This window comes from Capra hircus, chromosome 6 (genome assembly GCF_001704415.2).
Source record: "Capra hircus breed San Clemente chromosome 6, ASM170441v1, whole genome shotgun sequence".
Classification (NCBI taxonomy): Eukaryota; Metazoa; Chordata; class Mammalia; order Artiodactyla; family Bovidae; genus Capra; species Capra hircus.
In genome coordinates, this window is record NC_030813.1 from 73,325,518 (window position 1) to 73,349,956 (window position 24,439).

Here is a 24,439-nt window from a genome sequence, read left to right on the forward strand (position 1 = left end):
CACTGGGAGGGATTGGGGGCAGGAGGAGAAGGCGATGACCGAGGATGAGATGGCTGGATGGCATCACGGATTCAGTGGACGTGAGTCTGAGTGAACTCCGGGAGATGGTGATGAACAGGGAGGCCTGGCATGCTGCGATTCATGGGGTCGCAAAGAGTTGGACATGACTGAGTGACTGAACTGAACTGAACTGAATTATTCTAATTACTATCTCAGTATATATCCTCACTGTCTCAACTGAAGTTGGATTGTCTGAGCTATGAGACAATTGTAGTTGTTTAGGAGATGTGTTTAGTAGAAAGAACCTTAGAAAGGTGAATTTTCAGAATAGATGTTGTCTTCATTTAGAATAATAACATACCTCTAATGTCCCTTGGTTTTGATTCCCAGAACTAGACCAAAAGAGGATTCTACAGTGGCAGTGCTGATGAAAACTGCAAGAGGCCTATTGTCTTTGGAGGCACCTATGACTTCATATCTAAAATAGATCATTGTTTACATTAGCAGCATTAACAAAATTAATCTAAACAAATGTGATCCAGGTGGGAAAGAATTGTTTTTTGGAGAAGAACAGATAAACCTAAGTAAAAAGAATTGAATAAGGTCTTCTGGCTTATACACTGGTGAATTGCAAACAGATGTTCCAACTGTTTAACTACTTAACAGTTATGGGTAAGGAGCAGCACTGGAAGCTGCAAGATGGTAAGTAAAAAGCAAATCATTTCTATATACCAATATGTCCCTTAATCAAAGAAAAGTGTAAATAAAAGAATAACAACAACAATAACATTATAATTCAGGAATTAAAGATCTTGAGGGTAGTAGAACTATTCAGCCCTTTAAATGGGTAAAATATGTTAGAAGTACTAGCTTAGAAGAATAAAGAAAATTATGGAAAAGAGAAAGTGGAAGAAAGAGAATGGAAAACATGTTGAAGTTTCAGTTCAGTTCAGTTGTTCAGTCGTGTCTGACCTCTTGGGACCCCATGGATTGCAGCACACGAGGCTTCCCTGTCCATCACCGACTCCCAGAGCTTGCTCAGACTCATGTCCATCAAGTCAGTGATGCCATCCAACCATCTCATCCTTTGTCATCCCCTTCTCCTCCTGCCTTCAGTCTTTCCCAACATCAGGGTCTTTTCAAATGAGTCAGTTCTTCACATGAGGTGGCCAAAATGTTGGAGTTTCAGCTTCAGCATCAGTCCCTCCAATGAATATTCAGGACTGATTTCCTTTAGGATGGACTGGTTGGATTTCCTTGCAGTCCGAGGGACTCGCAAGGGTCTTCTCCAACACTACAGTTCAAAAACATCAATTCTTCAGCACTCAGCTTTCTTTATAGTCCAACTCTCACATCCATACATGACTACTGGGAAAACCATAGCCTTGACTAGATGGACCTTTGTTGGCAAAGTAATGTCTCTGCTTTTTGATATATTGTCTAGGTTGGTCATAGCTTTTCTTCCGAGGAGCAAGCATCTTTTAATGTTTATCATTTATTAATTACTGAGATTACTATTTTGTGAATTTATGTAAATAGAAGTGTTAATCTTTAAGTCATGTCTGACTCTTGGTGACCGCACAGATTGTAGCCTGCCAGGCTCCTCTGTCCATGGGGATTTTCCAGGCAAGAATACTGGAGTGGGTTTCCATGCCCTCCTCCAAGAGCTCTTCTCAGCCCAGGGATTGAACCTGGGTCTCCTGCATCACAGGCAGATTCTTCTATAATATCTTTGTATTATTTGGTGATGGGAAAAATGACACTAAATGTGTATTTTACACAATCACATTTTATAATAAAAAGTTGTGGAATCTCCTTTTCAATATCCTGAAGGAGAGAATGTAGCATGGTTGTCATCAGTGGCTGCAAATGTAGATGATAACTTGTCTTGAGCCATTAAGGAGTGGCAGAGAGTGTGGTGAAGTGTCAGCCACCAGTTATATTCAGAGAAAAGAGGATGAACTTCCTGACCCCTTCAGTCCTAAGTTCCTGACTATAAGTAAATTTCTTTACACTATTTTAAAGACAAAATTAAAAGTGGCTTCTGTGAGTAACAGATCACTCATGAGAAGCTGATCTCTTGTGAACAAAGGTATTTCATAGCCTCAAGAAGGACAGCTCATTTCTGCAATGGTGCTTGCTCTATGAGCAGTGGGTGCCCTATTGCTGATTCCAGGCAGCATAAACTTTGTACAGCTGACATTTTCTGACTCAACTCCTGCCATAATTGAAATTACTTTATTAAACAAGCTTGAATCATTTCAATTACTTCGTGGCCTGGAGTGCTGGTGGCATACATGATGACTACATGCTGATTAAATTAGAGCTCGTACACCCTGGAAAGATGTGCACACCAGAAAATGGCTTTCTGTGTCTTCAATATAAAAAAGCCCTTTCTAATTCACATTCACTGGATAGATCCCTTTGGGTTGTATATTAATATTCATAAGATAAACCACATAGCTAAAGCAGAAGATTAAAGTCAAGTCTCTTAATAAAGAAGTAAGAGTAATGACTACAGTAAAATCTCCAAAAATGCCATTATCCCCCTGAAGAGTGAACACTACTACTGTACATGTGTTGAAGCTGAGCAAGAGAACAATAAAAAATGAATTACTGCAGTGATTTGGATTTTAAAATCCGCTAGAGAGGAATGAGCAAACACAAACACTTAGACCAACAGAAAAGAATATCAGGATCAGACGATTGTACAAAGCAGCATCTTAAGAGCAGAGTTTACAGTTCACCTTATTTCATGTGAGAATAGATTTGTGCTCTAGGAGACAGCACTAAAAATTATGTCTCTTAAATAGACTATATTCTCTTGGATACCGCACTGAATTCTGAGGATTGGGGGTAAACTAGGAGTCACTCAGAGAGTTGATTCTTGCTAGTTTACCCACTATATGTTTGCTTTCCTTTGGCTATTTTGTTGAAACCTTCTTGAAGAGATGAGGAAATTACATTTGTATATGCTTTCCTAGATATTTCCTGAGTGACCATTTTGAGCTGGATACTTCTTAGGAGCTGGTGATTCAGCAGTTAACAGACAAAGCGTCTGCTTTCATGAAGCTTATATTCTAGTGGGAAGCAGTAAACATCTATATTAGTTATAATGATAATTTCAAAGGACAAGAAGTACTAAGAGAAAAAGATGATAATATTATTGGGGTGAATTGTTTGTTTTTGGTGGGATTTTCCCCTGATAGGGACCTCAGGGAAGGTCTGTCTTTAAGGGGGGGACATTTGAAAAGAGAATACTTGCATGTTAATGCCATTAAAATAATAATTTGTTTTTGGATCATACTTTAGAGTTTACAGGGCACTTTCAAATAAAATATATCTTTTAGTCCACAAATCAATCTTGTGAGATCAGAATTATGATCTCAATTTTCTAAATGAAGCTAATAAAGCTTAAGATGATTTGGCACAAATTATACAGCCAGTGTGTGGCAAGACTTAGGTTCATGCCATTTATTACATAGGTACTTTTGCTTTACACAGAAAACTAGAGGATTTAAATAAAACCCCAAATACTGCTACTTCAGAAGCATTATTTTTGCATAACCTCCTTTCAGTCTGTGTGTGTGTATGTTTGTGTTTGCCTGAGAACATGAGGTATATGTGTATTGATTCAAAAAGAATTGAACTCTTTCAAAAATGTATTAGTAACTAGATTGTACATTAACATTGGGTCAAAACCAACTTATAAAGGAACTGTGATGGTCATTTTTATAATTTACAAGTATTCAAGGTGTACCCCTCATGTAACATGGCAGGCTACAGTCCATGGGATCACAAAAGAGTCAGACGTGACTTAGCGACTCAACAACAACAGCCCTTCATGTCACAAGGTATATGTTAGTCCTGCAGTCTAGCTTATTCCAAATACTCTAATATGTCGTGGTTAGAGGGTATGATGTCAGCTTCAATGTGATTCTTTATTTCCTCACAGCTAATGAGGAAGAGGACTACAAAATGAGGTTCTTGACATAACTTGCATGCAAACCACAGGTTTCTATAATTTGGTTGATGAGTAATGGAATTTTAAAAGACCACAATTCTTTTTGGCATAGTGCTAATCACTTTCTACCTTTGTGCATTTTAAATTAACTCTACATGCCATAATTTGCTAAATGGTTCAATTGTTAAGTGCAGATTTTCTTGTTCCAAACTGTTAGTACAATTTCTACTTATTAGAACAAACCCTTCACCTCAAGAAACTCATCTTGTTTCTGCCAGAATTTGAAGCAGTTGCATCTTCATTTTTGTTTTTTTTCAAGAAAGCTTTTTTAAGAAGTCATGTCCCAACTCTGAAGTTCTAGTAAAAAAGAGAGATCAAATGCAATAAAATGATACAAATGAATAAGGTAAAAAAAAAAAAAAAAAAAAAGAAGTCATGTCCCTGGCAGAGGTAACAGCATACACGACGGCCTGGAGGCTGGTACCTGCAGAGTCAGAAGTAGAGTGACACACGGTGAAGACTGACCAGCATGCAGTGAGGCCCGATCTCAGGGAGCTCTGATGCCATGCCAGTGGGTGAGAGCTCCCTTCTTGGATGATGGGAGCCATGTAAAGGCTTTAAGCAGGGTATGGACAAATTCACTTAGTTTCTTTGATTATTTTTCAATTGTCATTTTCTTTTTAAACCTCTTGTCATATATAAATTTCATCAGAAATTGGCTGTATTTATGATGTAGGAGGGAATTTTATACTCAATCCTGAAACATATTAATAGACATGGCCAAAACAATTCTTTCCTTTCCTTCTGAACACAGTTTATACCATTAGTGGAAGAATTTGAGAAGTCTTGAAAGATATGTATTCATATTTTCAAGTGTACATTTCAACTATGTAGAAATTGAGCGCATCTGTATTCATGTGTTTGAGCGTTGTTCATTCCATCATCTTAGCAGGCTCTGTTTTCTCCTCTTTTTGTTCTCTCATCTCCTTAGAAAGCTGCAATTAAAGTCAGTGCTGTACCAGGTTAGAAAGCAGCAAAACTATTTTCAGTATTATCATTTGGGTTCACACTGTTTTAAACTAGAGTCTTGAAAAGGATTGAAAAATTGGATTTGGGGATTGAACACTGACTCAGTTGTAGGTACCTTCCTGCAGAGATTAATTTTTGTTCTGTTTGAGGAAAAGACTGATTTATAAGGTATATTTGACTGTTAGAGGACTTGAGTCTTTTAATGGCCTTACTACATAAAAATAGCTGCAATTTATTGTGCTAGGTTATATATATATATGTGTGTGTGTATATATATATATATTCATATATGGGGGCTTCCCAGGTGACACTAGTGGTAAAGAACCTGCCTGCCAATGCAAGAGACATAAAGACGTGGGTCTGATCCCCGGGTTGGGAAGATCCTCTGGAGGAGGGCATGGCAACCCACTCCAGTATTCTTGCCTGGAGAATCCCATGGACTGAAGAGCCTGATGGGCTACAGTCCATAGGGTTGCAAGAGTTGGACACAACTGAGGTGACTTAGCATGTGTGCACACTTAGTTATATATATGTTTATGGATATATGTATATATGCATGCTGCTGCTGCTGCTGCTAAGTCGCATCAGTTGTGTCTGATTCTGTGCGACCCCATAGATGGCAGCCCACCAGGTTCCCCCATCTCTGGGATTCTCCAGGCAAGAACACTGGAGTGGGTTGCCATTTCTTTCTCCAATGCATGGAAGTGAACAGTGAAAGTGAAGTCGCTGTCATGTCTGACTCAGCGACCCCATGGACTGCAGCCTACCAGGCTCCTCTGTCCATAGGATTTTCCAGGCAAGAGTACTAGAGTGGGGTGCCATTGTCTTCTCTGTATATATGCATAGGTATATCATAATTTGCAAAACAACTCGATCAAGTAGGTATTTTCCCCATTTCAAAGTGAGGAAATCAAGGGCTCAAAAGGTTAAGAATCTTGTCCCTGAGCACACACAAGAGGTAAAACCTGGCTTTTTGACTGGCTGTCTGACTTCCAACCATGTCACTCAGCCCCTCCCACATCAACAAGCCAATTTTAGGCAAATCAACCTCTGTGGGTATCAGTTTTCTATACAGTATAGAAATTAGACTAGATAAAAAAGTTAAGCTCAATTATTTCTAAACATTCTAGCTTGGACATTCTGTAAGAGGTCTTCCTTTTAGACATTGCTAGTTATGATCGGTAGAATTATTTGATAAAGTCATCATTTTATTCTTGGTTTATGCTACATTTTCTTTATAGGAAGCAAAAAGGAATAAAAGTTTCTAGAAAGGCCAATAATGAATGCAAAGGATAGGGATTTTAAAAAGGGCAGGCCTTTTTTGCCTGAAGTAGCTGGATGCAAGTCCTAGGTCTGACACTTAGATAGGTCAAATAACATTTCTGAATTTCAGTCTGCTTATCTGGAAAACTAGGATGATAACATGCAACTTGCAGGGTTGCATGAAAACTAAAAAGTTTAAGGTTTAGATTTTTGATTGATATAAGTAAATATTATCATTAATATCATTTTTATTGTTATCATTGACAGTGTGATTACACATCACTGTCATTATCAGAACTCACACCATTAAGGATAGAAAAAGGGGAACTTCCTATGGTTCCTTTTGATAGCTACTTAAAAAATGGTCTGAATTGGAGAATTGATTCACACTCAAAAAACTGGGTTAGAACTGAGTGGATAGACCATAAATAGTTGACTATAATAATATTTAATCATTTATGAAACAAATATTAATTGAACAGCTACTCATGGCTATGTTACTATTTTAAACCACAGCTTTATCAGGAAACAAAACAAAGTTCCTATGGTTACAGAATAACATTTCAGTGGGAATGACAGAAATAAATACAAATTATTGTCAATAGAGATGAGGGTAATGATGAACTATAGAGCAGAGGAAGTGGAGAGAGAGTGAGTTTCTGTCTAAGGAATCTTTTTGTTTATACAGTGGTTGGAGTGAATACTTTCAGTGAAGACATTTTTAAAAGGAAGTGAAGGAACAAGCAGTGTGGACATCTGAGGAACATTCTAGGCAAAGGCAACAGCATGTGCTAAGACTCTGAGGTGGAAACGTTCTGCAGTGCTTAAGGAAGAGCAAGAAAGCCAATGTATCTGGAGCAGGGTGAGCCCGAGAAAAGAAGTGATACCAGAGTGACAGTGAGAGGCCATGATATTGGGTCATATAGGCTGTTATAAGGTTTCTTGGTTTTTCCTCTAGTGAGATCAGGAATCATCAGAAAGATTTACGCAGAGAAGTGACATTCTCTGACATAACTGAAAAGGTTACTTTGGCAGTGGTATTGCAAATAGATAGTAGGCAAGAGTGGAAGAAGGAGACAAGTTAGGGGACTATTGAAATAAATGTTACAATCTTACAATAATGTTGTAACAATCCAGATGGTTTTAACAAGATAGTAGCAGTGGAAGTGATAAGAAGTTGTTGGAGCTTGGATGACTATCCAAGGTGCAGCTGAGGTGATTTGCTCACAAATTAGTATTCATATAAGAGAGCAGATGAGGAGGTAAGGATGACACTAAGGTTTTTGGCTTGAGCAATTGAAAGGATGGAACTGATATTTATTGAGAAGGGGAATAGTTTTTAAAAATTAAAAATATTGTTTTTAATATTTATTTGGCTGCTCCAGGTCTTGGTTGCCACATGAGGGATCTTTCAGTTATAGCATGCGGGATCTGTCTTTGTATTTGTGGCATGTGGATTTTAATTTGCACCATGTAGGATCTAGTTCCATGATGTGGGATCTAATGAGAGAGCTCCCTGTATTGGGGGCATGGAGTCTTAGCCACTGGACCACCAGAGAAGTGAGAAGGAGAACAGCTGAGGAGGAGGACACAACGGGAGTATTCATTTTAGTGGTGGTGGTAAGTTAAAAACCAATAATTCAGTTTTGAATATGGTAAGCTTGAGAAGCTTACTAGATAATCCAAATGGAGACACCAGTGAAAAGGTGAATAAATGGTCTAGAGCTCAGCAGGGAAGGATGGTGTAGAGATAAATATTTGGGAGACATAAGCATACAGATGGTATTTAGAGAACATGGAACTGAATGAGATCACCCAGCAAGTGAGTGTCAACAGAGAAGTTCAGAGACTGAGCCCTGAGACTTGCTGATGCTTGGATTTGGGAAGATGAGAAGGAACAGGCTAAGGGAGACTGAGAAGCAGAAAGCAGTGAAGTAGGAGGAGATCTGAAAGAGGCTGACTTGGAAACCAAGCAGCGAAAGTGTTTCAGGGAGAAGATGTATTATCATGAGGATTGAGTGACATAAGGATTGGGAAATTACCACTGTATTTTTACATCCCAGTGGTTGATAGCTTTAGCTGCAGTGGAGTATTCAGGTTTAAATCCTGACTGGAGCAGATTCAAGAAAGAATGACAGGAAACAGACTAGTTAAAACCTTTTTTTGAATAGTTTTGCTGTGATAAGGAATATATTGGGGGCAGGGTAGCTGGAGGGGACATATGAGGTCGCAAGAAGATATTTAAACATGGGAGATGTTATAGTCTGTTGCATGGTGATGGGGTGATAGAGTGAAAAATTAGTGGTGCTGATGAGAGTCCCTTGGACTGCAAGGAGATCCAACCAGTCCATCCTAAAAGAGATCAGTCCTGGGTGTTCATTGAAAGGACTGATGTTGAAACTCCAATACGTTGGGCACCTGATGTGAAGAGCTGACTCATTGGAAAAGACCCTGATGCTGGGAAAGATTCCAGGAGGAGAAGGGGACGACAGAGGATGAGATGGTTGGATGGCATCACCAACTTGATGGACATGGGTTTGGGTGGACTCTAGGAGTTGGAGACTGACAGGGAGGCCTGGCGTGCTGTGGTTCATGGAGTCACAAAGAGTCGGACACGACTGAGCGACTGAACTGAATTGAACTGATGAGAGAGGGAGAGAAACAATTGCATGATGTCCCTGACTAGGTGAGAGAGGATAGCCTGAGATAGACACACAGACAGCTCAGGGAGCTAATCAGGTTGCAGAAATCACGCTTACATTAAAAAAGTCATGTGAGTAAAGATACACAACCACAGAGCCAGAATCAAGAGACTATAATAGCTGGGGCAGCTTCCTGCCTTTGATGCAGAAGCTCCTGTGGAATACAGCAAATTGGGAGGTCAATGAGACAAAGTCACATGGAATATCTGATTATCATCAGAAAGACATGGGGAAGAAGTTAGGTGTTTCCTAGATTCTTGTTATCATAATAACAATGCAGGTAGTCAGAGGGCATCTTTTTTTCACTCTTAGAATTCATTGCTGCTGCTACTGATGCTAAGTCACTTCAGTTGTGTCTGACTCTGTGCGACCCCATAGACGGCAGCCCACCAGGCTCCCCTGTCCCTGGGATTCTCCAGGCAAGAACACTGGAGTGGGTTGCCATTTCCTTCTCCAATGCATGAAAATGAAAAGTAAAAGTGAAGTCGCTCAGCCGTGTCCGATTCTTAGCGAGCCCATGGACTGCAGCCTACCAGGCTCCTCCATCCATGGGATTTTCCAGGCAAGAGTACTGGAGTGGGGTGCCATTTTACCTAATAGTAAATTTCCTGAGAGCAGGGCCAAGACTTTATACCTCTTTATATCCTCCTTTAGCTACTACAGTGCCTGGTACACAGTGGCTACTGAATAGGTGTAAAATTGAAGACATGCCTCAGAACTGAAAGTAGGTTTATATTGGGCCAAATTGACAAATTGAAAAATGGAAAACTGAGCCTTTTAGTTTCATCAACAACCTATATGACTATTTTTCAATGAACTAAATTTGACTATGCTAACTAGTTTATCTAGAGATAAAAATGAGACTTCATGGATAGCTGTGCATTGAATGACCTCTTCCAGGTTTCCCAACCATTTACCAAAGGATATTTGGAGGCTGTCTCCCCAGCTTCTTTGTTTCACTGAAAATAATGTACTTTTATTACTAAGTGACAGAATATTTCTATTTTATTCTAGCAAAGCAGGCTAGTCACTGCTATTTCTATTATGATTATTTCCAACAACTTCAATGGGAGAGAGCAGGGAGAAGACTGAAATGAAGAGAGTTTGCAGATGGAGCAGAATTACAAATACAAGCTTCCTCTGCTTGTCACCAACTCTGTGATTCGGGGCAAGACCCTTCTGTCTCTGAGCTTCAAAGGTCTCTTCTACAAATTATACTAATACCTATCTTGTTGATTTTGCAGATTACTGTGAAGAGCAGATGAAATGGTTGGAAAAAGATAAAATAGACGCTCCTTTACTGGGGTACAATGGACAGGCCTCATGTGTATTAAGGAACCTCCTAAAGTTGAATGTGAAATTTGCCTTTATGCCTTTTTGCATTTTATCCCTAGATTCTCAGAGGTTTGTCCTTAGATTCCTACAGGGTTTTGTGACAACATTGCTGAAAAGCAATAATAACAGAGAAGTGTGTGTGCGTGTGTGTGTAGTCGCTTCAGTCGTGTCTGACTCTTTGTGGTCCTATAGATGGTAGCCCACCGGGCTCCTCTGTCCATGGGATTCTCTAGGCAAGAATACTGGAGTGGGTTGCCATGCCCTCCTCTAGGGGATCCTCCCCACCCAGGGATTGAACCTATATTGCTTATGCCTCCTGCTTTGGTAGTCGAGTTCTTTACCACTGGTCCCACCTGGGAAACCCAATAACAGAGACTATTGAAATTATTTACTCTGGCCAGGTGTGCTAACCCTAAAAATTACAGTGACATTTTCTGTGCTTAGATGAGGGTTAAAAATAGCATTGCAAAGAGTGGTGCTTTCTCCATCTTTAGTGTGTATCAGAACCACCTGGAAGACTTGTTCGATTTCTGGGCCCAACCCCAAGCGTTTTTAATTCAGTAGGTCTGAGGTGCAGATCTGCATTTCTAACAAGTTCCCAGGTGCTGCTGCTGCCGCTGGTCTGTGCGTGCCTGCTCAGTCACGTCGGACTCTTTGTGGCCCTGTGGACTATAGCCCGCCAGGCTCCTTCCTCTGTCCAAGGAATTCTCCAGGCAAGAATACTGGAGTGATTGCTGTTTACTACTCCAGGGAATCTTCCCGACCCACCCGAGTCTCTTGCATGTCCGGCATTGGCAGGAGGGTCTTTTACTAGTGCCACCTGGGAAGCCCTGCTGCTGGTCTGTGGTTACCATTTTGAGAGTCATTGGTGTAAAGTATAGGTAAGCTCCGTAGGTATTCAGTAGGCAGGTTATTGGAGAACCTTTGATTTTCATGTCCTTGAATAGGTAGTGGTAATGGTCTCTGCTTTGGATTTCTTTGTTGATAAGAAAAACAAGTTTCTTTGCATTTCTGTAGTGTCACTAAAGCTGACTTCTTTCTTGAGCTACATGCTACAGCTCAACAGCTCTTAACATCTCTTTTGGGGGCCAAAATGGTGTAATATTCCATCTGACAATATGCCTGCTATTTCTCTGCTGATTTCAAAGAGTGGCAGAGTAAGAGGCTATGGCTCAAGTCCAGGAACTGCTGATGGCTGCCATGTGGGCTGAATGGACCCTTTAACTGAGGAGGTCACAGGGTTCTCTGTAAAACCTTTCTAAGGATTTGAAAATACATTTTCTTTTGAGAGGGAAGGAAAGAAGCTTTTGGAAATAAGTACCTTTTGAAGATGTTTCCATTTGTGGTGAACAGGGAATGAGGAATTGAAGTGTAAGTACTGTTTATCAAGTGGAATCTGTATTTTTTGCTGTGGAACATAGTCCAACATTACTTGCCATTCCTTCTTTAGGAGAAGGATGTACACAGATTTCACATGGCTGTCCTGGACAGCAACGAAGAGCACCGGCAAATAGCATAGAAATAAAAGAGCGAATTAGCAGCACCCGGGATGAGAAACACTTGGGCAAAACTGTTTCTGTGAAGCAGGAGAGCATGTTTTAAACACTGCCAACAATGTGCTGCTCTGTGATAGAGTTAAGTTTGGCTAATTTCATTTGACCTCATAAATGCCATTTTTCAAATCTCACTCTTCATTGCTATTTTAATTTTCTCAGGCCTGCCCTCCTCTTCATTTTCTGTTTGCACTTAATCCTTTAATACATTCCTCTTATCTTTACCTGACTGTTCCCAATACTTAGTGTTTGGAGAAACTCTCAATCAGATCTGGGACCTGTCAAGGAACAGTAAATAAGCATAGTAGTGTAGATTAGATTTTAAAAAGGCTCTTTACATAGCATCAGTGCAAGCCATATTAATATCTGAGATGCCAGAGAGCTTTCACAGTTGTGGAACTCAGAGGAGACTGAAATGTCTTAATCCTTCGCATGTGGAAGAGGAAGAAGGAGAGATCATTTTTACTTAAGAAAAACTCGTCTGTCCAAGGTCAGGCAGGGTCTTCGAGCAAAAAGGAGCTGAGCTGGCAGACAGTTTATTGGGTGGGGGCAACCTTGTTTATTTGCCTGTACAGATTTCTTCAGTGCCCCCTAACACTTATCCCCTTCAAAATCAGTTGGGACTTACGAGCACTTGCAAACTATTTTTAAGCAGGTCAGAGCTGGAGCATTAAAAATGGTGAACAGTTGTAAATCCCGGGGAAATAGCATGTGGGTGAAACTGCAAATATTTATGCAGTAGTTTTGGTTCCAGCATCCCGTTTCTCAAGACATTTGAATATTTTTGGTTTACAAAATACTTCCACTTGTTTTTTTAATGTGAGAAGTGTCTACATTTTTATAACTCTTACTGAGGTATCTTAGGTTCATTACTGTCTCCATAAAAGCTAGTGATTTGGTGGTGGTGGTGGAGCACTTTATGAGCTGTCAGGGGATGTGCTACATATTATGTTAAGGCGAGGAGGGAGATGATGACAAACAAATCATAAAGCTGTCCATTTTCCTAGATAATTTTACATCTATTTTCCTCATTTTAAAGTGATCTATTTGGTTAGCAAAGTAAAATGCTTGTGTTGTTTTTTTCATGGTTGGTACAATTAAGGACCGTGTTCTTATCAAAACATACATTTCACTTTTTTTTTTAACTACACAGTGAAGAAGAGACTTGGATGCTTATTCTACTCATGCTGCTAAAGACACGAGTCATTTCTAAGTCTGCTTTCTCTGTTATAAAGCAGTAATAATACCAAGTTCTGTAGGTCTTGATATAATACGGACTCCCAAGATCTAGAAGAATGGGGCAAAGTGATTTGATTTGTACATTGTCTATATGGTATTTGGGTTACTGGTGTGTACTGTAAATGAATATGTCAGTATTTTAAATTATCAGTGCATTGATGAAACTGTGGTTAATGCAACATAATCCTACTTGGACCTGACTACTTATGGGAAAATTTGGCACAAAGATAAAGGAACATTGTATGTAAATCTAAAGACTTAGATTTAATTGTAAAAGTATTCTGAACTTTCTTACCTAAATGATCAGCATAATAAAAATTTAAAGGAAAATGATAAATTGGGATAAAATATTTGTGACAAATACAATGGTTAAGTGATTAATGGCCTTAAAGATAAGGAGGTCTTAAAATTGATAAGACAAACTTTCAAATCATAATAGAAAAAAGAACAAAGTAAATGAATAGGCAGTTCATAAAAGAAGAAAATTAATGGCCAATAAGAATGGAAAAAAACCCTCAAATTTCATTAGTAATCAAAGATATATGAGCTAAAATCAACCATCATTCCTCTTGATCAAATTGGTAGAGATGTAAAAAGGTGATATTTAGCTGTTAATCATTTATTTACTACAGTGTCTGCCCTTGCTCCTTCAGGATGGCCCTGAGATTTTAGAATGTCTTCCACTATAGCCTGCTACCGTTTTCTTCCTGGGCAGTGCAGCAGTGAATCTGAGACCCATCTTTGGAATCAGATGCTGCAGGTTGGATTCTCAGCATTCCGAGCTACAGTTTGGCCTTGAAAAGACTGCCAGTTTCTTAAACCTTTTGAGCTTCTGATTTCTCTTCCGTAAGATGGAGATAATGGCTAATTTACAGTTATTGTGAAGAGGTAATGAAACTAGTAATGCTTCTAGAAAAAAAGTAGTTTCTTAATAGGTGGTGGCTATTCTATTGATTTTAGACTATTTTCTATAATTTCAAACACAGAATTTCACAATGTATATTTTGTAATGCAAAATTTGGAGTATGTGTCAGATATAAATCTGGGGCAGGCACAGCCTCATCAGAAAGTCCTAGGCTACTTTGTGCTGTGAGGTGTTTGATGGTGTAACTCGGGACATTACCTGTTTCTATATAGCAGGAAATATTTTTGTCAGGTAAGAGGCATCTTGGAACATTTTTTTTTTCCCCACCAAAAATCCATACTGAATTTTGCATCATGAAAGATAAAATTCATGCAGAACAGAGTGAGATAGACTAAGAAGGAGACAGAAAGAGGCATCATACAAAAAGACAAAATCCATTTCCTGGATAATGGGGAATAGATAAAGGAGGAGAACCCAGTCTATTACATAGCTATCTGCAGTAACGGCAAGTCAAGAATGAGTCTCTTTATAGTTTGAGAACTGCATTTGATGAAGCTGCTGCACTTAACATGTGAACACTGAACAACTGAGGACAGAGAGAAACTGAGAGAAAGGATCTAATACATACCATAAGCAGCCAATGCGAGTGGTTGTGGAGGAGCTTGGACAGAATAAGGAGCCTCATACAAGAGCAAGTCAGACAAGCAACAGGCAGCCTCTGCCAGGAGAGGTTTTTCTACTTGTGTAGTGATAAACAATCAGAATTGACAGTGCACCAAAATGCTTATTGTTTAGTCTGTATATGTGTAGCCCCTGTCTTGGCTAGCTCAGTATTATACTGCCTGAGAAGTAACAAGACTTTAGGACTCCCTCATCCAAAGCGCATCTTCTCTCACATTTCTGGGATTCTTTGCAGAATGGTAGTCAGTTGACTGAAATCACTAACATTAACATCTACCCTTCAGCTTTTTCCTTTCTGGTGCTGGCTCCCACCTGTCCACACCTGGTACCTCCAGACCCTTTGGAGAGGTGCTGGCTTGCTGGCACTGACATCATGAGAGTCCAGTGTCCATGTGGAAGTACCGTCTCTAAGGCACAAGAACGGAGCAGGATCCCAGCAGAGGCTGGACAAAGGGCCTCCTCATTCTCAGCTCTACCCTTCTAGGTCCCTAAAGTAGGTCTACTTGTGACCACTGAATCAAAAACTTGTCCAAGGGATCCCAGTAGACAATAACCCTGCTCTGATCAATGTCTTTCTTTACAGTTTCCTCACCTCATCAAAACATTCTCCCTCTTCTAAGTATAACCAGTCCCCTACCACCATCTTATCCCAAAGTTGCCCCACAGGAGACTTATGATATTGTATGAGAGCTTTGTAAGATACCCTTGCATGTGAGCAGGGGTGTCATCCATAGCCAAATGCTTACCTATCTAAGCCTATACCCACTTAACTCCTAGGCCAGGGTTTATTCACTCTACTGTAAGAGGCAGCCATTCTCAATGTCACTTTCATAAAGTTTTCAAAAGAATCTGCATTGCAATGGAACAACGGAGTAAACCCCAACTGGAAATGTAAAGGTACATTGTTTCCTGAACCCCACATCTTCCAGAAGGGACTGGCTAAACAAAACTTGCTTTGGGCCCAGTGCCCACACATTCTCTATGCTTCTGAATAGGTTACACTTCTTGATGCTCCATTTTATCAGCTTACAATTTTCCTCGGATAACAGCAAGCAATTTCTCATTTCATTCCTCCTTTGATGTATGATCTTTCAAATATTCATAGATGCTTTCCCCCTTCCTTTTTTGTTGTGAACCTGGGGTATTTATCTTTAGACCTTCAATCACATTGGTTTTGCTGTTCTGAGTTCTTTCCCAAAGGTATGACAGCCGTAGGTTTCTAGAGTCTGGCTCCCAGAGTGGAATAAGAAAGTAAAAACCTTTGGGCACATGGCCTTGGGGCTTGCAGCCATAGGCTGAATGGTGTCCTTCTGGCTGAACCCAACCCTGTGTCGCTTCTCTGGCTCTGAACCTCGGTTCAAGTTTTCCTGTTCTTCCCACTCCAAAGATAGCAAAGTGGTGGCACCTAAGGAAAGGGAACTGTCTTTTTATTTTCTTTCTTGGGCAGTGCAAAAACGTGAAATTTAGGAATCTCTCTGTTCTGTTTTGGAATAGAGTGGAGTTCAGGCATGGGCATCATAAGAACAAGAGCACAGAGCTGTGCAGGGCCTGTCGGTGGCCTCAGGTGAATGACTTAAGGTCTCTGAGTTCAGTTCTCTTATGTAGAAAGAACATCAGTAATTTCTGAGGCTGAACTGGGATGTCTGAACATGGTCTGACTGTTGGAACATACAGTAGGCTCAGAATAATGAGGAGATATTGCCAGTATGATTATGTACTTTGGAACCAGAGAAACCTGGTTTTATATTCCACTTCTGCCACTCACTAGCCATGACCTTCTTTTAGGGGTCAGCAGGTTTCCTGTAAAGGGCCAGATAATCAATATTGTAGGCCCTGCAGGACATAGGCTTTGTTACAACTATTTGACTCTGTCATTGTAGTGAACATAGCTATAGTCTAGGTGGAAACAAATGGGCACGATTGTGTTCTAGTAAGACTATTTATAGACTTGAAATTTGAATTGGATGTAATTTTAACATGTTGCAAAATATTATTCTTTTCTCTTTTTTCAATCATTTAGAAATACAGAAATCATTTTTAGCAGGCAGCCATGTTCTTAGCTTGCAGATGAGCTAGGTTTGGACTGTGAGCCATAGTATGCCAGTTCTCATCTTAGGGCAACACTTCATCTCTCCAACTCTCGGTTCCCTTTCCTGTCATTTGGTTTGTTGTCTATTTCAGTGAGGTAAAGTGCTTGGCATATAGTAAGTGTTCAATAAGTTATAGTTATTATAATTATTATTAACTTTAGAAAGTGGAGATGCATATGTCTGCAATGGTATATATTTTTGTTTAATAGGATATGACTAGGGAAAAAGATTTCAGTGTAGTTCCTTTTTGAGTTTGTCTAATCAAGAAGGGTAAATGAATGAAATTCAATTTTATAAGCTTCTCATCCATTGTATAATAAAGAGTTTATCTGATCTTTGTCCTGAGTTCTTGAGGGGGAGCTTCTAAATCCTTGGGATTTCCCAAGTGATAAAAGTGTCTTTGTTATTCACTGTGGGTCCCAGGGATCCCAGCTGAGTTTATGCTAATGAGGTAATTATAGTGGCCCCTAGAAAGTGTCAGTATGGGAACAGGTTTTAACAGAAGAATTTTGGGGGGGACACAAATATTCAGTCTATATCCATTTATATATGGATATATATAAATGTATATATGAGGATTAATCTTTACAATAACATTTACGATAGATACTATATTATTCCTCCTTTATAGGTTAAATAGCATAAAGGCACAGGGAAGCTAATAGCTTGTCCTAAATCACACAGCTGAAAAGTGGTGATGTCAAAATTTGAACCCAAGCAAACTGGCTATGGAGTTCATGTTCTTAGTCACTAAGCTATACTGCATCTTAGAAAAATTGTGACAGCAACTTATATATTTGGGACAATCACTGTGCATCAGACATCACACTTATGTTAGTATATTTAGTCTTCATATTGGTCCCTATACTAGGAAGCATTATTAATCCATTTTACAAATGATAAAACCAGAGTATAGAGAGGTTAAATACTTGCCTAAGGCCACCAGCTTACTCAGTGGCAGAGCCAGTGCCCAATTCTTTGTAAAAGAATTATCCCAGTTCTCTAACTTGAATGAGGAAGAATGTTTGGGTGGCAAGACTGGCAATGGGAGAGTAGATTCCACTCTGTGGTTCCAGGGGGACATTGCTAAACCTTGTAGAAAGAAGAGGCAGGTAAAGATACTGCAAAGAATCGCTCACACGCACCCCTGAGAGACACTACAAGTAATGCATAGCAGGGGAGACAGTCCTTGACTTACTGGTGGCCAGCACTGGAATAGTCAGCCCCCCATCCACGTGGGAAAGTGTGTCAAGGAGCCACTTTACAGCTTACACTCCAAGAGGACTGTCAAGTGCTCTGGCGTTCCTCTTTGATTCTGCCTCTTCTGGTAGCCAAGAGGCAGATCAAGCTGTGCTTTTGCTAAAGCCAGCCATTCTGAAGGTTGTTTGGACGTGTGATGATGTATTTTGTCCTTAGGTCATTATGTTGTGGGTGAAAATGACTGACTTACACCCTCCCTGCCACATCTTTTCTACTTTCACAGCCTTTGTTTACAGATCCTAGGGGATCAAACCTTACTTTTACAAAACCGCAGCTTTTTTCAACAAGCTTCTACTGTGAAAGGCAGAGGCAAACCTCTTAAAAATATGCTTTTTAATTGTTTCATTTGGGAAGAGACAGAATAAACTACAATTTTTACACGGGAGTGTGCACAGATAATGATTCCCCTAAGAAGAGTAATAGAGACAACAACGTGTGGCCAGTGGGGTGCACAGCAGTGTGCTGGCAGTATTGATCTGGGGACTGGAAACTTGTTATCAGATAAGAAATTAAAGAGAAGAACCACACAGTTCACTCATGCTCTGTGTGAACTTGCGGCATCTGTGCTCCGGGTTCCGCGCTGGCTTCCCATCTGCTTGCGGGTGCGATTCAAGGAGTCGAGGAGGTGGAGATGGTGATCTATGGGCTCGTGGTGATTGGATCCTCACTCCTGCACTGTGCCTCTCTTTCTTGGCAGGTGCTGGTGACAGCTGACATGCTGAAGTCCTCTTGGGAGGAATTCTATATTGGGACTCTTCAGGCAGGGAGGTCCCGGCAGAGGGCCATCTGAGGCAGGATAGATGTCCTGTTATCCTGGGGCAGCTTCAGTCTGTCAACTTTCACTGGCCCCTGGCAGAGCTGTCGAGCACTAATGCTGGTTTAATTTAGTGGTGACGACTCCTGGGTGAGGGGAGGAGGTGAAGGTTAGATTGAATGAAAGATGTTCTCAGCGTCCTCTCTTCTTTTCTTCTCCCGTTTTGGCTCGTCGTCTTGCGTTCCCCTTTTCTGTTAAATTGGTTAATTTGCCCCAGCACCATCTATGCTGTTGTCTGAGCTGGGAACCCTGGAATCATTTTCCAGTTCTTTTTCCTTATTTCCCATGTCCAATTAGTCATTTCAGCCACACATTTGACCCTTGTGACAGTTTTTCTCTGAAGAGACCATCCCTTCCATTATTGAGATCTGCCCTGGATCAGATTCTCATCACAAGTTGCTTGCCTTAGGAGGTCTTAGTAATTAGTTTCTCTGCCCATTCCAACGGAACAAAAACAGAGATTCCAGAATGATTTTTCTAAAGTGGTGGTTCTCAAACTTTGCTGCACATCTGAGTCATCTGAGAGCTTTTTAAATTGATGTCCGGAGCATACACCATACCAATTAAATTATAGATAGAATCCCTTGAGGCTGGATCCTGGCATCCTCATTTTTTATAACTCCCCAGGTGAATCCAATGTGTAGCCATGTCTGAAATCTTTGTCTGATCATATCTAATTCTTTTGTCTCTTGTTCAAGAATTTTTCAATGGCTCCCTGCTGCCTGTAGAATTGAAAGCTCGTAGTCCTTAGTATTCCTAGCCCATTATGGTCTGGCCATAAGCACTGTTTTTAGTCCTATCTCTGTTTCTAGCCTACTGTCTAGCCATTCTAGTTCTAGCCTGCTGTCTTGCATTATTTACCATATCTTATATATGTCATACCTTTCTTGCCTTAGTGATCTTGCTTATGTGTTTTGTTTCTTCTAGAAACCAGATTAATACAGATAAGAAGAAGAAAGGGTCCCCAAAGAAGATTTTATTATCCCAGTGGAGGCCCTTGGAGTAAGCAGTTGTGATTCAAACTAATGGCTGAAGATACCAGTTAGCACTCCCCCTTGCCTTTACCCTACTTAAAAAAAAGTCAATGTCATACTCATAAGAAGAAAAGTCTCTTGTAGTTATATCCTGCCCTGAATTATAGATGCCTCATTCATCATGCCCACAGGCCACTTTCTAACTGGACCTGTCCGAGGAGCTATTTTCCTCCTTGGTCTAGATGAAGTGAATAATGTAAGAATCAGACATGTCCCCCTTTCTTCCTCCCACTCTCGTTCCCTGCCCCACATCCAACTTCACACTGCAGAGTCCAAACAGAATATTTTATTTCTTTCTTCAGTTATCGTAGCTTTTGAGGGAGCAAATGAATTTTTTACTTTTTAATCACAAACTTACCACTTGTACCTTCTGCCGCAGGCTGCTCCATCTTCTCTGTAGCATTGCCTTACAGCAAAGTGGTGTGGCTGTCTTTATTTATTTATTTTTTTGTCCAAAGTCAAAGTGTAAATCCAGCTACTTTATAACAATATTGAATGAAATGAAAATCTCTGAAGTTTTCTCTTCTCTGACTCAACATTTGTTTGAGAAAAATGAAGTTGCCATTGTTTGAGCTGATGAAGATTAAATGGACTGCCTCTGAATTTAATTGAGTCTCTGTTTGAATAATATCCATAGTGGGTCCTACTGCAATGTTTGGTGATTAATGGTGAGAATGAACAACAGTAACATCTGGACCCAAAGCTGTTCATGGCTTAGAAGGTGTTCATTCCTTTGAGAAAAAGGATTCTCTGCATCACTGTCCAAATAATCATTAGCAGATAGATCAGCTGAGACATTTTAATTACAGTTTTAACATGTAAGGAGAAGAAAAGTTTCTTAGCACTTTTATTTTATGTAACCAAGTTAAATAAAAATTTATTATAAAATAGGGAGATAGGTTTCTATTTCCTTTCAGGAAGAGAAAGAAGGTGGATGATGAAGCAGCATTTGCTTGTTGTGAATATAAGTACAAAGAGGAGAACTTGAGCCTAGGATATGTTGCATTCAGTTGTTTTAACCATCATTGTAGGCAATATTTAAAAAACTTTGAGGAATCATTCAGATTTAAAATGAGTTTTGCCTGGTTTTTATTATAGGTGCATGCATGCATGCTTAGTTGCTTTAGTCATGTGTGACCTCATAAACTGTAGCCTACTAGGCTCCTCAGTCCATGGGATTTCCCAGGCAAGAATACAGGAGTGGGTAGCCATTTCCTCCTCTGTTTTGTTATACAAATTTGTATAAACTAAATATTGGGTTGTCCAGAAAATTTGCTTGTGCTTTTGTAAGAGTTTGCAAACTTTTTGGCCAACTCAGTATAACAAAATAATAATAAAGATCATTAATCATGAATAATTTAGATGATTGTTATTCAGTCGCTAAGTCATGTCTGACTCTCTGCGACGCCATGGACTGTAGTACGCTAGGCTTCCCTGTCCTTCAATATCTTGGAGTTTCCTAAAACTCATGTCCGTTGAGTCAGTGATACCATCCAGCTATCTTGTCCTATGTCATCTCCTTCTACTCCTGCCTTCAATCTTTTCCGCATCAGCGTCTTTTTCAATGATTCAGCTCTTTGCCTCAGGTGCCAAATGAGTGGAGCTTCAGATTCAGCATCAGTCCTTCCAATGAATATTCAGGGCTAATTTCCTGTAGGATCGACTGGTTTGATCTCCTTACAGTCCAAGGGACTCTCAAGAGTCTACTCCAGCACCACAGTTCGAAAGCATTAATTCTTTGGTGCTCAGCCTTCTTTATGGTCCAACTCTCATATCCGTATATGACTACTGGAAAAACCATAGCTTTGAATATATGAACCTTTGTTGGCAAAGTGATGTCTCTGCTTTTTAATATGCTGTCTAGATTTGTCATAGCTTTTCTTCCAAGGAGCAAGTATCTTTTAATTTCATGGCTGCAGTCACTGTCCGCAGGGATTTTGAAGCCCCCCAAAAGAAAATCTGTCACTGTTTTCACTTTTTCCCCATATTTGGTGTGAAGTGAGATGCCACGACTGTAGTTTTTTGAATGTTGAGTTTCAAGCCAGCTTTTCCACTTGCAACTTTCACCTTCATCAAGAGACTCTCTAGTTCCTTTTCACTTTCTGCTATTAAAATGGTATCATCTGCACATCTGAAGTTGTTAATATTTCTCCCAGCAATCTTGATTCCAGCTTGTGATTCATTCAGCCTGGCATTTCATATGATGTACTTTACATAGAAGTTAAATAAGCAGGGTGATGATATATAGTCTCGACATATTCCTTTCCCAATTTTGAACCAGTCCATTTTTCCACGTCTGGTTCTAACTGTTGCAGGCAGGTAGGATAATCTGGTACTCCCATCTCTTTAAGAGAAATAAAGGCACAAGAATGCTTTAGAAGCTTTTTTTTTTTTTTCCTTCTAAGTGGTTGACTAATCATACTGAAATTATTACAAAATGTTTGGGTAAATGAAATGACTCCTACATCTGTGCTTATTGCCTTAGGACTTCTATGTATTTGTTGATCAAATATATCAACAGATTACTTGGAAGGGGTATCTTAACTGATGATATTTTAGTCTAATGCTCAACTAAGAAGGCAAGGAATACATTTTAAAGAGCCAACTGTTTAGAAGAGATTTAACCCCGAGAAGTTTCTGGATACATTATAAAACAATAAACACAGGTAGACTAGGGAATAAAGCTGTTGTGTTTATTTGTGAGCCACATTCATGCTTAAAAGTCTCTTATCACAATGTGAAGAGATATCATTGGTCAAAACAAAAATAGCCACTGGAGAAAAATGAACCAATAAATGTGGGATATAATTGTTTTAATTCAGGTCATTATTTGATATTATCATTTTGGCTAGGCAGCTTATTCTTTGTCAGAATGAGCATATATTAGCATAATCATAAGAAGCTAGACTGAGCTTAGGCCTTTCACTAATATTGGAATATATAATATTTTGTATTATAGGGAGTCAATGTGCCTGCTCTAACATGTGAAATCTCCTTACCAACGTGATAAAAATTTGTTTTTTTTTTTTTCAACTTTGTCCTGGTTAAAACTGGAAAACACACATACTTTATGTGCAAGATGAAAATATTTTGCTTGTACAGAATGCCAAATTCAATGATTATCTTACATAAAGGTAATAGTTTAATAATAACATACTAGTATTTTGTAGGATATAAAAGTTTATCTAATTACTTTGTAGGGTTGGAATCTTTTACAAATACGTTTGGTTATTCAACAGATAGCATTGAGCTTCTGCTGTCTATAGGAGCTATATCTTAATCTCAAAGAGCTTAATGGCTAGTAGGGGAGATTAAAGTTCAAAGAAGAAAATGATACATATCACTGTGGGTTGACAGAGAGTTTATACTAATCAGAGTTATGGAATCCCACAAAGACCCAGAGAGATAGAGCTTCTGCAGCCTCAGAAGCTGCTGAGAGAAAAGGGTGCCCAAGCATTTCTTACCATACTGGCAACTAAATGTTCAGACTGGAATTTGCACTTGTAACTTCCACTATAACTGAATGTCCAAAGAGAGTCACAGGACCTCACCTGCTCAGGAAGTACAAATCTACCACGTGAAATATTATCTGAAACTACACATAAGGGTAGTGATTATTCCAAGACTTACGTCTCTCCTGTCGGAATATCCAGATGCTCTTGATTCTGTGGGAGGAGATTCAGTGGGAAGTATATTTGACAGGGATCAATAATTTGGTTTAAATTTCAATATTGCAACGTATATCCAAATATCTGTGCTGGTCCTGAGATGCATGACATTTTTGATTGAATAATAAAGTTTCTTGGAGACTAATTTATAAGAAGAGATTTTTGTGTCTTCTCTTGCTTGCTTTCCCTCTGTATTACAAGGGACAGCAATTATATTTAATCTTTTAAGGCAAATCATCTTCCTTTGACAAAACGTTGAGAGGGGAATGGCAAACCACGAAAGGCAAAAAGATAACACAGCAGAAGATTAGTCCCCCAAGTTGGTGAGTGTCCAAAAAGCTACTGGGGAAGAGCAGAGGGCAGTTACTAGTAGCTCTAGAAAGAATGAAGAGGCTGGGCCAAAGTGGAAATGACACTCAGTTCTGGATGTGTCTGGTGGTGAAAATAAAGTCAGATGCTATAAAGAACAATATTGCATAGGAACCTGAAATGTTAGATCCATGAGTCAAAGTAAATTAGAATTGGTCAAACAGGAGATGGAAAGAGACATCAACATTTTAGTAATCAGTGAACTGAAATGGACAGGAATGGTTGAATTTAATTCAGATGACCATTGTATCTATTACTGTGGGCAAAAATCTCTTGGAAGAACTGGAGTAGCTCTCATAGTCAACAGAAGAGTCCAAAATGCAGTACCTGGGTGCAGTCTCAAAGATGACAGAATCATCTCAGTTGGCTTCCAAGGCAAACCATGCAACATCATAATAATTCAAGTATATGACTAAACCACTAATGCCAAAGAAGCTGAAGTTGAATGGTTCTATGAAGACCTACAGGTCCTTCTAGAACGTACATAAAAAAAAAGATTTTTTTTTTAATCACAGGGGATTGGGATGCAAAAGTATGTAGTCAAGAAATACCTGGAGTGACAGGCAAATCTGC